Source organism: Schistocerca piceifrons, chromosome 11 (assembly GCF_021461385.2).
Source record: "Schistocerca piceifrons isolate TAMUIC-IGC-003096 chromosome 11, iqSchPice1.1, whole genome shotgun sequence".
Classification (NCBI taxonomy): domain Eukaryota; kingdom Metazoa; phylum Arthropoda; class Insecta; order Orthoptera; family Acrididae; genus Schistocerca; species Schistocerca piceifrons.
Window position 1 is genome coordinate 134,198,563 of NC_060148.1, and position 13,175 is coordinate 134,211,737.

Genomic DNA, 13,175 nt, shown 5'->3' on the forward strand with positions numbered 1-13,175 from the left:
TCGACTGCCGCTCGCTGCCGCTCGGGTCGTGGCCCATATAACAGCGCAAGCACAAGAAACGTCTGCAGGAGATGAGGAGACGAGACGAGACGACTAAAGAATAACTTTATGATTACATATCGAAGTAGGAATTGTACACCGCTACACAACAACAGGCGCTGACGTATTTCAGAACATATCTGCCTATTCGTACTGTTTTGTCGTTTTCAAAGACTTCCTGGCGAACTTGGTTAGCACATTCTCCCTCAAACTGAGACATTTACTGCAATTTCGTACCTTATGGTCACTACAGTAGTTTAAAATGCTTAAGCAAGAATCTTTGTCACAACAGAACGGTGGTATGGAAAGAGGGCGGTATAAAAAAAAAAAAAGTAAATGAAGGGGAGCCAACAGCACGTGGTGTTCCCAGGCGGTCACCCATCCAAGTACTAACCACGCCCGATGTTGCTTAACTTCGGTGATCGGACGAGAACCGGTGTACTCAACATGGTATGGCCGTTGGCGCCCATATAATGTAGGCGCATGGCAGAATTCGCATTCGGTTCTTATCCCAACACACACAAAATCTTACTTTTCGGTCGAAAGCAGCCGCATTTTTTTTTATTGACAATTCGTCACGTTAGCGCGAACGCAATCCTGAGTTCCAAAACTTATGAGCCGGAAGGACGTGCTTCGTGTATTTTTTTTTTGTGAGCTTTATAAATTTATTTATCAACATTACATCGTTACAAGCTAACAACTTTACAACATAAAACATGAACAGAATTGTAATTTTAAGCACTTCCTTCCGCAATCCGACGTGCCAGCAGAGCGACTGCCGAACTAGCGGGCGCGCCGCCGTGTGTGTGAGACGCGCAGCTTCTCGTTGCACCTCCTGTCATCCGCTTGGCGCGTGCAGCCTTCGACACTCGCGGAAGACGCATCTTGTCCCTGGCGTCCAGCGCAGGAGGGCTGGCGCGCGGCCGACCGGCGTAGGGCCTGTGCGGGGTGTGGCACAGTCTTGTTGGAGGGCGCCACTGCTGGCGATGTGAGCTTCCTCGCCTCGCCTCGCCTCGCCTCAGACGAGGTGTTTGCGTAATTTGCAGTGCATTCGCACCATTCCTGTCCCTGTGCCTGTCCCCGTCCCGACTTGTCCCGACTTTGCTCGACTGCCGCTCGCTGCCGCTCGGGTCGTGGCCCATATAACAGCGCAAGCACAAGAAACGTCTGCAGGAGATGAGGAGACGAGACGAGACGACTAAAGAATAACTTTATGATTACATATCGAAGTAGGAATTGTACACCGCTACACAACAACAGGCGCTGACGTATTTCAGAACATATCTGCCTATTCGTACTGTTTTGTCGTTTTCAAAGACTTCCTGGCGAACTTGGTTAGCACATTCTCCCTCAAACTGAGACATTTACTGCAATTTCGTACCTTATGGTCACTACAGTAGTTTAAAATGCTTAAGCAAGAATCTTTGTCACAACAGAACGGTGGTATGGAAAGAGGGCGGTATAAAAAAAAAAAAAGTAAATGAAGGGGAGCCAACAGCACGTGGTGTTCCCAGGCGGTCACCCATCCAAGTACTAACCACGCCCGATGTTGCTTAACTTCGGTGATCGGACGAGAACCGGTGTACTCAACATGGTATGGCCGTTGGCGCCCATATAATGTAGGCGCATGGCAGAATTCGCATTCGGTTCTTATCCCAACACACACAAAATCTTACTTTTCGGTCGAAAGCAGCCGCATTTTTTTTTATTGACAATTCGTCACGTTAGCGCGAACGCAATCCTGAGTTCCAAAACTTATGAGCCGGAAGGACGTGCTTCGTGTATTTTTTTTTTGTGAGCTTTATAAATTTATTTATTAACATTACATCGTTACAAGCTAACAACTTTACAACATAAAACATGAACAGAATTGTAATTTTAAGCACTTCCTTCCGCAATCCGACGTGCCAGCAGAGCGACTGCCGAACTAGCGGGCGCGCCGCCGTGTGTGTGAGACGCGCAGCTTCTCGTTGCACCTCCTGTCATCCGCTTGGCGCGTGCAGCCTTCGACACTCGCGGAAGACGCATCTTGTCCCTGGCGTCCAGCGCAGGAGGGCTGGCGCGCGGCCGGCCGGCGTGTGGCCTGTGCGGGGTGTGGCAGTGTCTTGTTGGAGGGCGCCACTGCTGGCGATGTGAGCTTCCTCGCCTCGCCTCGCCTCGCCTCAGACGAGGTGTTTGCGTAATTTGCAGTGCATTCGCACCATTCCTGTCCCTGTGCCTGTCCCCGTCCCGACTTGTCCCGACTTTGCTCGACTGCCGCTCGCTGCCGCTCGGGTCGTGGCCCATATAACAGCGCAAGCACAAGAAACGTCTGCAGGAGATGAGGAGACGAGACGAGACGACTAAAGAATAACTTTATGATTACATATCGAAGTAGGAATTGTACACCGCTACACAACAACAGGCGCTGACGTATTTCAGAACATATCTGCCTATTCGTACTGTTTTGTCGTTTTCAAAGACTTCCTGGCGAACTTGGTTAGCACATTCTCCCTCAAACTGAGACATTTACTGCAATTTCGTACCTTATGGTCACTACAGTAGTTTAAAATGCTTAAGCAAGAATCTTTGTCACAACAGAACGGTGGTATGGAAAGAGGGCGGTATAAAAAAAAAAAAAGTAAATGAAGGGGAGCCAACAGCACGTGGTGTTCCCAGGCGGTCAACCATCCAAGTACTAACCACGCCCGATGTTGCTTAACTTCGGTGATCGGACGAGAACCGGTGTACTCAACATGGTATGGCCGTTGGCGCCCATATAATGTAGGCGCATGGCAGAATTCGCATTCGGTTCTTATCCCAACACACACAAAATCTTACTTTTCGGTCGAAAGCAGCCGCATTTTTTTTTATTGACAATTCGTCACGTTAGCGCGAACGCAATCCTGAGTTCCAAAACTTATGAGCCGGAAGGACGTGCTTCGTGTATTTTTTTTTTGTGAGCTTTATAAATTTATTTATTAACATTACATCGTTACAAGCTAACAACTTTACAACATAAAACATGAACAGAATTGTAATTTTAAGCACTTCCTTCCGCAATCCGACGTGCCAGCAGAGCGACTGCCGAACTAGCGGGCGCGCCGCCGTGTGTGTGAGACGCGCAGCTTCTCGTTGCACCTCCTGTCATCCGCTTGGCGCGTGCAGCCTTCGACACTCGCGGAAGACGCATCTTGTCCCTGGCGTCCAGCGCAGGAGAGCTGGCGCGCGGCCGGCCGGCGTGTGGCCTGTGCGGGGTGTGGCAGTGTCTTGTTGGAGGGCGCCACTGCTGGCGATGTGAGCTTCCTCGCCTCGCCTCGCCTCGCCTCAGACGAGGTGTTTGCGTAATTTGCAGTGCATTCGCACCATTCCTGTCCCTGTGCCTGTCCCCGTCCCGACTTGTCCCGACTTTGCTCGACTGCCGCTCGCTGCCGCTCGGGTCGTGGCCCATATAACAGCGCAAGCACAAGAAACGTCTGCAGGAGATGAGGAGACGAGACGAGACGACTAAAGAATAACTTTATGATTACATATCGAAGTAGGAATTGTACACCGCTACACAACAACAGGCGCTGACGTATTTCAGAACATATCTGCCTATTCGTACTGTTTTGTCGTTTTCAAAGACTTCCTGGCGAACTTGGTTAGCACATTCTCCCTCAAACTGAGACATTTACTGCAATTTCGTACCTTATGGTCACTACAGTAGTTTAAAATGCTTAAGCAAGAATCTTTGTCACAACAGAACGGTGGTATGGAAAGAGGGCGGTATAAAAAAAAAAAAAGTAAATGAAGGGGAGCCAACAGCACGTGGTGTTCCCAGGCGGTCAACCATCCAAGTACTAACCACGCCCGATGTTGCTTAACTTCGGTGATCGGACGAGAACCGGTGTACTCAACATGGTATGGCCGTTGGCGCCCATATAATGTAGGCGCATGGCAGAATTCGCATTCGGTTCTTATCCCAACACACACAAAATCTTACTTTTCGGTCGAAAGCAGCCGCATTTTTTTTTATTGACAATTCGTCACGTTAGCGCGAACGCAATCCTGAGTTCCAAAACTTATGAGCCGGAAGGACGTGCTTCGTGTATTTTTTTTTTGTGAGCTTTATAAATTTATTTATTAACATTACATCGTTACAAGCTAACAACTTTACAACATAAAACATGAACAGAATTGTAATTTTAAGCACTTCCTTCCGCAATCCGACGTGCCAGCAGAGCGACTGCCGAACTAGCGGGCGCGCCGCCGTGTGTGTGAGACGCGCAGCTTCTCGTTGCACCTCCTGTCATCCGCTTGGCGCGTGCAGCCTTCGACACTCGCGGAAGACGCATCTTGTCCCTGGCGTCCAGCGCAGGAGGGCTGGCGCGCGGCCGGCCGGCGTGTGGCCTGTGCGGGGTGTGGCAGTGTCTTGTTGGAGGGCGCCACTGCTGGCGATGTGAGCTTCCTCGCCTCGCCTCGCCTCGCCTCAGACGAGGTGTTTGCGTAATTTGCAGTGCATTCGCACCATTCCTGTCCCTGTGCCTGTCCCCGTCCCGACTTGTCCCGACTTTGCTCGACTGCCGCTCGCTGCCGCTCGGGTCGTGGCCCATATAACAGCGCAAGCACAAGAAACGTCTGCAGGAGATGAGGAGACGAGACGAGACGACTAAAGAATAACTTTATGATTACATATCGAAGTAGGAATTGTACACCGCTACACAACAACAGGCGCTGACGTATTTCAGAACATATCTGCCTATTCGTACTGTTTTGTCGTTTTCAAAGACTTCCTGGCGAACTTGGTTAGCACATTCTCCCTCAAACTGAGACATTTACTGCAATTTCGTACCTTATGGTCACTACAGTAGTTTAAAATGCTTAAGCAAGAATCTTTGTCACAACAGAACGGTGGTATGGAAAGAGGGCGGTATAAAAAAAAAAAAGTAAATGAAGGGGAGCCAACAGCACGTGGTGTTCCCAGGCGGTCACCCATCCAAGTACTAACCACGCCCGATGTTGCTTAACTTCGGTGATCGGACGAGAACCGGTGTACTCAACATGGTATGGCCGTTGGCGCCCATATAATGTAGGCGCATGGCAGAATTCGCATTCGGTTCTTATCCCAACACACACAAAATCTTACTTTTCGGTCGAAAGCAGCCGCATTTTTTTTTATTGACAATTCGTCACGTTAGCGCGAACGCAATCCTGAGTTCCAAAACTTATGAGCCGGAAGGACGTGCTTCGTGTATTTTTTTTTTGTGAGCTTTATAAATTTATTTATTAACATTACATCGTTACAAGCTAACAACTTTACAACATAAAACATGAACAGAATTGTAATTTTAAGCACTTCCTTCCGCAATCCGACGTGCCAGCAGAGCGACTGCCGAACTAGCGGGCGCGCCGCCGTGTGTGTGAGACGCGCAGCTTCTCGTTGCACCTCCTGTCATCCGCTTGGCGCGTGCAGCCTTCGACACTCGCGGAAGACGCATCTTGTCCCTGGCGTCCAGCGCAGGAGGGCTGGCGCGCGGCCGGCCGGCGTGTGGCCTGTGCGGGGTGTGGCAGTGTCTTGTTGGAGGGCGCCACTGCTGGCGATGTGAGCTTCCTCGCCTCGCCTCGCCTCGCCTCAGACGAGGTGTTTGCGTAATTTGCAGTGCATTCGCACCATTCCTGTCCCTGTGCCTGTCCCCGTCCCGACTTGTCCCGACTTTGCTCGACTGCCGCTCGCTGCCGCTCGGGTCGTGGCCCATATAACAGCGCAAGCACAAGAAACGTCTGCAGGAGATGAGGAGACGAGACGAGACGACTAAAGAATAACTTTATGATTACATATCGAAGTAGGAATTGTACACCGCTACACAACAACAGGCGCTGACGTATTTCAGAACATATCTGCCTATTCGTACTGTTTTGTCGTTTTCAAAGACTTCCTGGCGAACTTGGTTAGCACATTCTCCCTCAAACTGAGACATTTACTGCAATTTCGTACCTTATGGTCACTACAGTAGTTTAAAATGCTTAAGCAAGAATCTTTGTCACAACAGAACGGTGGTATGGAAAGAGGGCGGTATAAAAAAAAAAAAGTAAATGAAGGGGAGCCAACAGCACGTGGTGTTCCCAGGCGGTCACCCATCCAAGTACTAACCACGCCCGATGTTGCTTAACTTCGGTGATCGGACGAGAACCGGTGTACTCAACATGGTATGGCCGTTGGCGCCCATATAATGTAGGCGCATGGCAGAATTCGCATTCGGTTCTTATCCCAACACACACAAAATCTTACTTTTCGGTCGAAAGCAGCCGCATTTTTTTTTATTGACAATTCGTCACGTTAGCGCGAACGCAATCCTGAGTTCCAAAACTTATGAGCCGGAAGGACGTGCTTCGTGTATTTTTTTTTTGTGAGCTTTATAAATTTATTTATTAACATTACATCGTTACAAGCTAACAACTTTACAACATAAAACATGAACAGAATTGTAATTTTAAGCACTTCCTTCCGCAATCCGACGTGCCAGCAGAGCGACTGCCGAACTAGCGGGCGCGCCGCCGTGTGTGTGAGACGCGCAGCTTCTCGTTGCACCTCCTGTCATCCGCTTGGCGCGTGCAGCCTTCGACACTCGCGGAAGACGCATCTTGTCCCTGGCGTCCAGCGCAGGAGGGCTGGCGCGCGGCCGGCCGGCGTGTGGCCTGTGCGGGGTGTGGCAGTGTCTTGTTGGAGGGCGCCACTGCTGGCGATGTGAGCTTCCTCGCCTCGCCTCGCCTCGCCTCAGACGAGGTGTTTGCGTAATTTGCAGTGCATTCGCACCATTCCTGTCCCTGTGCCTGTCCCCGTCCCGACTTGTCCCGACTTTGCTCGACTGCCGCTCGCTGCCGCTCGGGTCGTGGCCCATATAACAGCGCAAGCACAAGAAACGTCTGCAGGAGATGAGGAGACGAGACGAGACGACTAAAGAATAACTTTATGATTACATATCGAAGTAGGAATTGTACACCGCTACACAACAACAGGCGCTGACGTATTTCAGAACATATCTGCCTATTCGTACTGTTTTGTCGTTTTCAAAGACTTCCTGGCGAACTTGGTTAGCACATTCTCCCTCAAACTGAGACATTTACTGCAATTTCGTACCTTATGGTCACTACAGTAGTTTAAAATGCTTAAGCAAGAATCTTTGTCACAACAGAACGGTGGTATGGAAAGAGGGCGGTATAAAAAAAAAAAAAGTAAATGAAGGGGAGCCAACAGCACGTGGTGTTCCCAGGCGGTCAACCATCCAAGTACTAACCACGCCCGATGTTGCTTAACTTCGGTGATCGGACGAGAACCGGTGTACTCAACATGGTATGGCCGTTGGCGCCCATATAATGTAGGCGCATGGCAGAATTCGCATTCGGTTCTTATCCCAACACACACAAAATCTTACTTTTCGGTCGAAAGCAGCCGCATTTTTTTTTATTGACAATTCGTCACGTTAGCGCGAACGCAATCCTGAGTTCCAAAACTTATGAGCCGGAAGGACGTGCTTCGTGTATTTTTTTTTTGTGAGCTTTATAAATTTATTTATTAACATTACATCGTTACAAGCTAACAACTTTACAACATAAAACATGAACAGAATTGTAATTTTAAGCACTTCCTTCCGCAATCCGACGTGCCAGCAGAGCGACTGCCGAACTAGCGGGCGCGCCGCCGTGTGTGTGAGACGCGCAGCTTCTCGTTGCACCTCCTGTCATCCGCTTGGCGCGTGCAGCCTTCGACACTCGCGGAAGACGCATCTTGTCCCTGGCGTCCAGCGCAGGAGGGCTGGCGCGCGGCCGGCCGGCGTGTGGCCTGTGCGGGGTGTGGCAGTGTCTTGTTGGAGGGCGCCACTGCTGGCGATGTGAGCTTCCTCGCCTCGCCTCGCCTCGCCTCAGACGAGGTGTTTGCGTAATTTGCAGTGCATTCGCACCATTCCTGTCCCTGTGCCTGTCCCCGTCCCGACTTGTCCCGACTTTGCTCGACTGCCGCTCGCTGCCGCTCGGGTCGTGGCCCATATAACAGCGCAAGCACAAGAAACGTCTGCAGGAGATGAGGAGACGAGACGAGACGACTAAAGAATAACTTTATGATTACATATCGAAGTAGGAATTGTACACCGCTACACAACAACAGGCGCTGACGTATTTCAGAACATATCTGCCTATTCGTACTGTTTTGTCGTTTTCAAAGACTTCCTGGCGAACTTGGTTAGCACATTCTCCCTCAAACTGAGACATTTACTGCAATTTCGTACCTTATGGTCACTACAGTAGTTTAAAATGCTTAAGCAAGAATCTTTGTCACAACAGAACGGTGGTATGGAAAGAGGGCGGTATAAAAAAAAAAAAAGTAAATGAAGGGGAGCCAACAGCACGTGGTGTTCCCAGGCGGTCAACCATCCAAGTACTAACCACGCCCGATGTTGCTTAACTTCGGTGATCGGACGAGAACCGGTGTACTCAACATGGTATGGCCGTTGGCGCCCATATAATGTAGGCGCATGGCAGAATTCGCATTCGGTTCTTATCCCAACACACACAAAATCTTACTTTTCGGTCGAAAGCAGCCGCATTTTTTTTTATTGACAATTCGTCACGTTAGCGCGAACGCAATCCTGAGTTCCAAAACTTATGAGCCGGAAGGACGTGCTTCGTGTATTTTTTTTTTGTGAGCTTTATAAATTTATTTATTAACATTACATCGTTACAAGCTAACAACTTTACAACATAAAACATGAACAGAATTGTAATTTTAAGCACTTCCTTCCGCAATCCGACGTGCCAGCAGAGCGACTGCCGAACTAGCGGGCGCGCCGCCGTGTGTGTGAGACGCGCAGCTTCTCGTTGCACCTCCTGTCATCCGCTTGGCGCGTGCAGCCTTCGACACTCGCGGAAGACGCATCTTGTCCCTGGCGTCCAGCGCAGGAGGGCTGGCGCGCGGCCGGCCGGCGTGTGGCCTGTGCGGGGTGTGGCAGTGTCTTGTTGGAGGGCGCCACTGCTGGCGATGTGAGCTTCCTCGCCTCGCCTCGCCTCGCCTCAGACGAGGTGTTTGCGTAATTTGCAGTGCATTCGCACCATTCCTGTCCCTGTGCCTGTCCCCGTCCCGACTTGTCCCGACTTTGCTCGACTGCCGCTCGCTGCCGCTCGGGTCGTGGCCCATATAACAGCGCAAGCACAAGAAACGTCTGCAGGAGATGAGGAGACGAGACGAGACGACTAAAGAATAACTTTATGATTACATATCGAAGTAGGAATTGTACACCGCTACACAACAACAGGCGCTGACGTATTTCAGAACATATCTGCCTATTCGTACTGTTTTGTCGTTTTCAAAGACTTCCTGGCGAACTTGGTTAGCACATTCTCCCTCAAACTGAGACATTTACTGCAATTTCGTACCTTATGGTCACTACAGTAGTTTAAAATGCTTAAGCAAGAATCTTTGTCACAACAGAACGGTGGTATGGAAAGAGGGCGGTATAAAAAAAAAAAAGTAAATGAAGGGGAGCCAACAGCACGTGGTGTTCCCAGGCGGTCACCCATCCAAGTACTAACCACGCCCGATGTTGCTTAACTTCGGTGATCGGACGAGAACCGGTGTACTCAACATGGTATGGCCGTTGGCGCCCATATAATGTAGGCGCATGGCAGAATTCGCATTCGGTTCTTATCCCAACACACACAAAATCTTACTTTTCGGTCGAAAGCAGCCGCATTTTTTTTTATTGACAATTCGTCACGTTAGCGCGAACGCAATCCTGAGTTCCAAAACTTATGAGCCGGAAGGACGTGCTTCGTGTATTTTTTTTTTGTGAGCTTTATAAATTTATTTATTAACATTACATCGTTACAAGCTAACAACTTTACAACATAAAACATGAACAGAATTGTAATTTTAAGCACTTCCTTCCGCAATCCGACGTGCCAGCAGAGCGACTGCCGAACTAGCGGGCGCGCCGCCGTGTGTGTGAGACGCGCAGCTTCTCGTTGCACCTCCTGTCATCCGCTTGGCGCGTGCAGCCTTCGACACTCGCGGAAGACGCATCTTGTCCCTGGCGTCCAGCGCAGGAGGGCTGGCGCGCGGCCGGCCGGCGTGTGGCCTGTGCGGGGTGTGGCAGTGTCTTGTTGGAGGGCGCCACTGCTGGCGATGTGAGCTTCCTCGCCTCGCCTCGCCTCGCCTCAGACGAGGTGTTTGCGTAATTTGCAGTGCATTCGCACCATTCCTGTCCCTGTGCCTGTCCCCGTCCCGACTTGTCCCGACTTTGCTCGACTGCCGCTCGCTGCCGCTCGGGTCGTGGCCCATATAACAGCGCAAGCACAAGAAACGTCTGCAGGAGATGAGGAGACGAGACGAGACGACTAAAGAATAACTTTATGATTACATATCGAAGTAGGAATTGTACACCGCTACACAACAACAGGCGCTGACGTATTTCAGAACATATCTGCCTATTCGTACTGTTTTGTCGTTTTCAAAGACTTCCTGGCGAACTTGGTTAGCACATTCTCCCTCAAACTGAGACATTTACTGCAATTTCGTACCTTATGGTCACTACAGTAGTTTAAAATGCTTAAGCAAGAATCTTTGTCACAACAGAACGGTGGTATGGAAAGAGGGCGGTATAAAAAAAAAAAAGTAAATGAAGGGGAGCCAACAGCACGTGGTGTTCCCAGGCGGTCACCCATCCAAGTACTAACCACGCCCGATGTTGCTTAACTTCGGTGATCGGACGAGAACCGGTGTACTCAACATGGTATGGCCGTTGGCGCCCATATAATGTAGGCGCATGGCAGAATTCGCATTCGGTTCTTATCCCAACACACACAAAATCTTACTTTTCGGTCGAAAGCAGCCGCATTTTTTTTTATTGACAATTCGTCACGTTAGCGCGAACGCAATCCTGAGTTCCAAAACTTATGAGCCGGAAGGACGTGCTTCGTGTATTTTTTTTTTGTGAGCTTTATAAATTTATTTATTAACATTACATCGTTACAAGCTAACAACTTTACAACATAAAACATGAACAGAATTGTAATTTTAAGCACTTCCTTCCGCAATCCGACGTGCCAGCAGAGCGACTGCCGAACTAGCGGGCGCGCCGCCGTGTGTGTGAGACGCGCAGCTTCTCGTTGCACCTCCTGTCATCCGCTTGGCGCGTGCAGCCTTCGACACTCGCGGAAGACGCATCTTGTCCCTGGCGTCCAGCGCAGGAGGGCTGGCGCGCGGCCGGCCGGCGTGTGGCCTGTGCGGGGTGTGGCAGTGTCTTGTTGGAGGGCGCCACTGCTGGCGATGTGAGCTTCCTCGCCTCGCCTCGCCTCGCCTCAGACGAGGTGTTTGCGTAATTTGCAGTGCATTCGCACCATTCCTGTCCCTGTGCCTGTCCCCGTCCCGACTTGTCCCGACTTTGCTCGACTGCCGCTCGCTGCCGCTCGGGTCGTGGCCCATATAACAGCGCAAGCACAAGAAACGTCTGCAGGAGATGAGGAGACGAGACGAGACGACTAAAGAATAACTTTATGATTACATATCGAAGTAGGAATTGTACACCGCTACACAACAACAGGCGCTGACGTATTTCAGAACATATCTGCCTATTCGTACTGTTTTGTCGTTTTCAAAGACTTCCTGGCGAACTTGGTTAGCACATTCTCCCTCAAACTGAGACATTTACTGCAATTTCGTACCTTATGGTCACTACAGTAGTTTAAAATGCTTAAGCAAGAATCTTTGTCACAACAGAACGGTGGTATGGAAAGAGGGCGGTATAAAAAAAAAAAAAGTAAATGAAGGGGAGCCAACAGCACGTGGTGTTCCCAGGCGGTCAACCATCCAAGTACTAACCACGCCCGATGTTGCTTAACTTCGGTGATCGGACGAGAACCGGTGTACTCAACATGGTATGGCCGTTGGCGCCCATATAATGTAGGCGCATGGCAGAATTCGCATTCGGTTCTTATCCCAACACACACAAAATCTTACTTTTCGGTCGAAAGCAGCCGCATTTTTTTTTATTGACAATTCGTCACGTTAGCGCGAACGCAATCCTGAGTTCCAAAACTTATGAGCCGGAAGGACGTGCTTCGTGTATTTTTTTTTTGTGAGCTTTATAAATTTATTTATTAACATTACATCGTTACAAGCTAACAACTTTACAACATAAAACATGAACAGAATTGTAATTTTAAGCACTTCCTTCCGCAATCCGACGTGCCAGCAGAGCGACTGCCGAACTAGCGGGCGCGCCGCCGTGTGTGTGAGACGCGCAGCTTCTCGTTGCACCTCCTGTCATCCGCTTGGCGCGTGCAGCCTTCGACACTCGCGGAAGACGCATCTTGTCCCTGGCGTCCAGCGCAGGAGGGCTGGCGCGCGGCCGGCCGGCGTGTGGCCTGTGCGGGGTGTGGCAGTGTCTTGTTGGAGGGCGCCACTGCTGGCGATGTGAGCTTCCTCGCCTCGCCTCGCCTCGCCTCAGACGAGGTGTTTGCGTAATTTGCAGTGCATTCGCACCATTCCTGTCCCTGTGCCTGTCCCCGTCCCGACTTGTCCCGACTTTGCTCGACTGCCGCTCGCTGCCGCTCGGGTCGTGGCCCATATAACAGCGCAAGCACAAGAAACGTCTGCAGGAGATGAGGAGACGAGACGAGACGACTAAAGAATAACTTTATGATTACATATCGAAGTAGGAATTGTACACCGCTACACAACAACAGGCGCTGACGTATTTCAGAACATATCTGCCTATTCGTACTGTTTTGTCGTTTTCAAAGACTTCCTGGCGAACTTGGTTAGCACATTCTCCCTCAAACTGAGACATTTACTGCAATTTCGTACCTTATGGTCACTACAGTAGTTTAAAATGCTTAAGCAAGAATCTTTGTCACAACAGAACGGTGGTATGGAAAGAGGGCGGTATAAAAAAAAAAAAAGTAAATGAAGGGGAGCCAACAGCACGTGGTGTTCCCAGGCGGTCAACCATCCAAGTACTAACCACGCCCGATGTTGCTTAACTTCGGTGATCGGACGAGAACCGGTGTACTCAACATGGTATGGCCGTTGGCGCCCATATAATGTAGGCGCATGGCAGAATTCGCATTCGGTTCTTATCCCAACACACACAAAATCTTACTTTTCGGTCGAAAGCAGCCGCATT

The 13,175-nt window shown here is 50.0% G+C and overlaps 12 non-coding genes across 12 annotated transcripts; all 12 read right to left on the minus strand.

Moving 5' to 3' along the window:
- Positions 1-384: 384 nt before the first annotated feature.
- LOC124720543 lies at positions 385-503 on the minus strand. Its single transcript, XR_007006196.1, has one exon. It is a non-coding gene; the product is annotated as a 5S ribosomal RNA (ribosomal RNA).
- Positions 504-1,528: 1,025 nt separating this feature from the next.
- On the minus strand, positions 1,529-1,647 carry LOC124720555. Its single transcript, XR_007006207.1, has one exon. It is a non-coding gene; the product is annotated as a 5S ribosomal RNA (ribosomal RNA).
- Positions 1,648-2,672: 1,025 nt separating this feature from the next.
- On the minus strand, positions 2,673-2,791 carry LOC124720746. The gene has a single exon (XR_007006261.1). It is a non-coding gene; the product is annotated as a 5S ribosomal RNA (ribosomal RNA).
- Positions 2,792-3,816: 1,025 nt separating this feature from the next.
- Positions 3,817-3,935, minus strand: LOC124720537. The gene has a single exon (XR_007006191.1). It is a non-coding gene; the product is annotated as a 5S ribosomal RNA (ribosomal RNA).
- Positions 3,936-4,959: 1,024 nt separating this feature from the next.
- Positions 4,960-5,078, minus strand: LOC124720567. The gene has a single exon (XR_007006211.1). It is a non-coding gene; the product is annotated as a 5S ribosomal RNA (ribosomal RNA).
- Positions 5,079-6,102: 1,024 nt separating this feature from the next.
- LOC124720579 lies at positions 6,103-6,221 on the minus strand. Its single transcript, XR_007006212.1, has one exon. It is a non-coding gene; the product is annotated as a 5S ribosomal RNA (ribosomal RNA).
- A 1,025-nt stretch (positions 6,222-7,246) lies between these two features.
- LOC124720538 lies at positions 7,247-7,365 on the minus strand. The gene has a single exon (XR_007006192.1). It is a non-coding gene; the product is annotated as a 5S ribosomal RNA (ribosomal RNA).
- Positions 7,366-8,390: 1,025 nt separating this feature from the next.
- LOC124720540 lies at positions 8,391-8,509 on the minus strand. Its single transcript, XR_007006193.1, has one exon. It is a non-coding gene; the product is annotated as a 5S ribosomal RNA (ribosomal RNA).
- A 1,024-nt stretch (positions 8,510-9,533) lies between these two features.
- LOC124720598 lies at positions 9,534-9,652 on the minus strand. The gene has a single exon (XR_007006217.1). It is a non-coding gene; the product is annotated as a 5S ribosomal RNA (ribosomal RNA).
- A 1,024-nt stretch (positions 9,653-10,676) lies between these two features.
- On the minus strand, positions 10,677-10,795 carry LOC124720610. The gene has a single exon (XR_007006218.1). It is a non-coding gene; the product is annotated as a 5S ribosomal RNA (ribosomal RNA).
- A 1,025-nt stretch (positions 10,796-11,820) lies between these two features.
- On the minus strand, positions 11,821-11,939 carry LOC124720541. The gene has a single exon (XR_007006194.1). It is a non-coding gene; the product is annotated as a 5S ribosomal RNA (ribosomal RNA).
- A 1,025-nt stretch (positions 11,940-12,964) lies between these two features.
- LOC124720542 lies at positions 12,965-13,083 on the minus strand. Its single transcript, XR_007006195.1, has one exon. It is a non-coding gene; the product is annotated as a 5S ribosomal RNA (ribosomal RNA).
- Between the last annotated feature and the right edge of the window lie 92 nt (positions 13,084-13,175).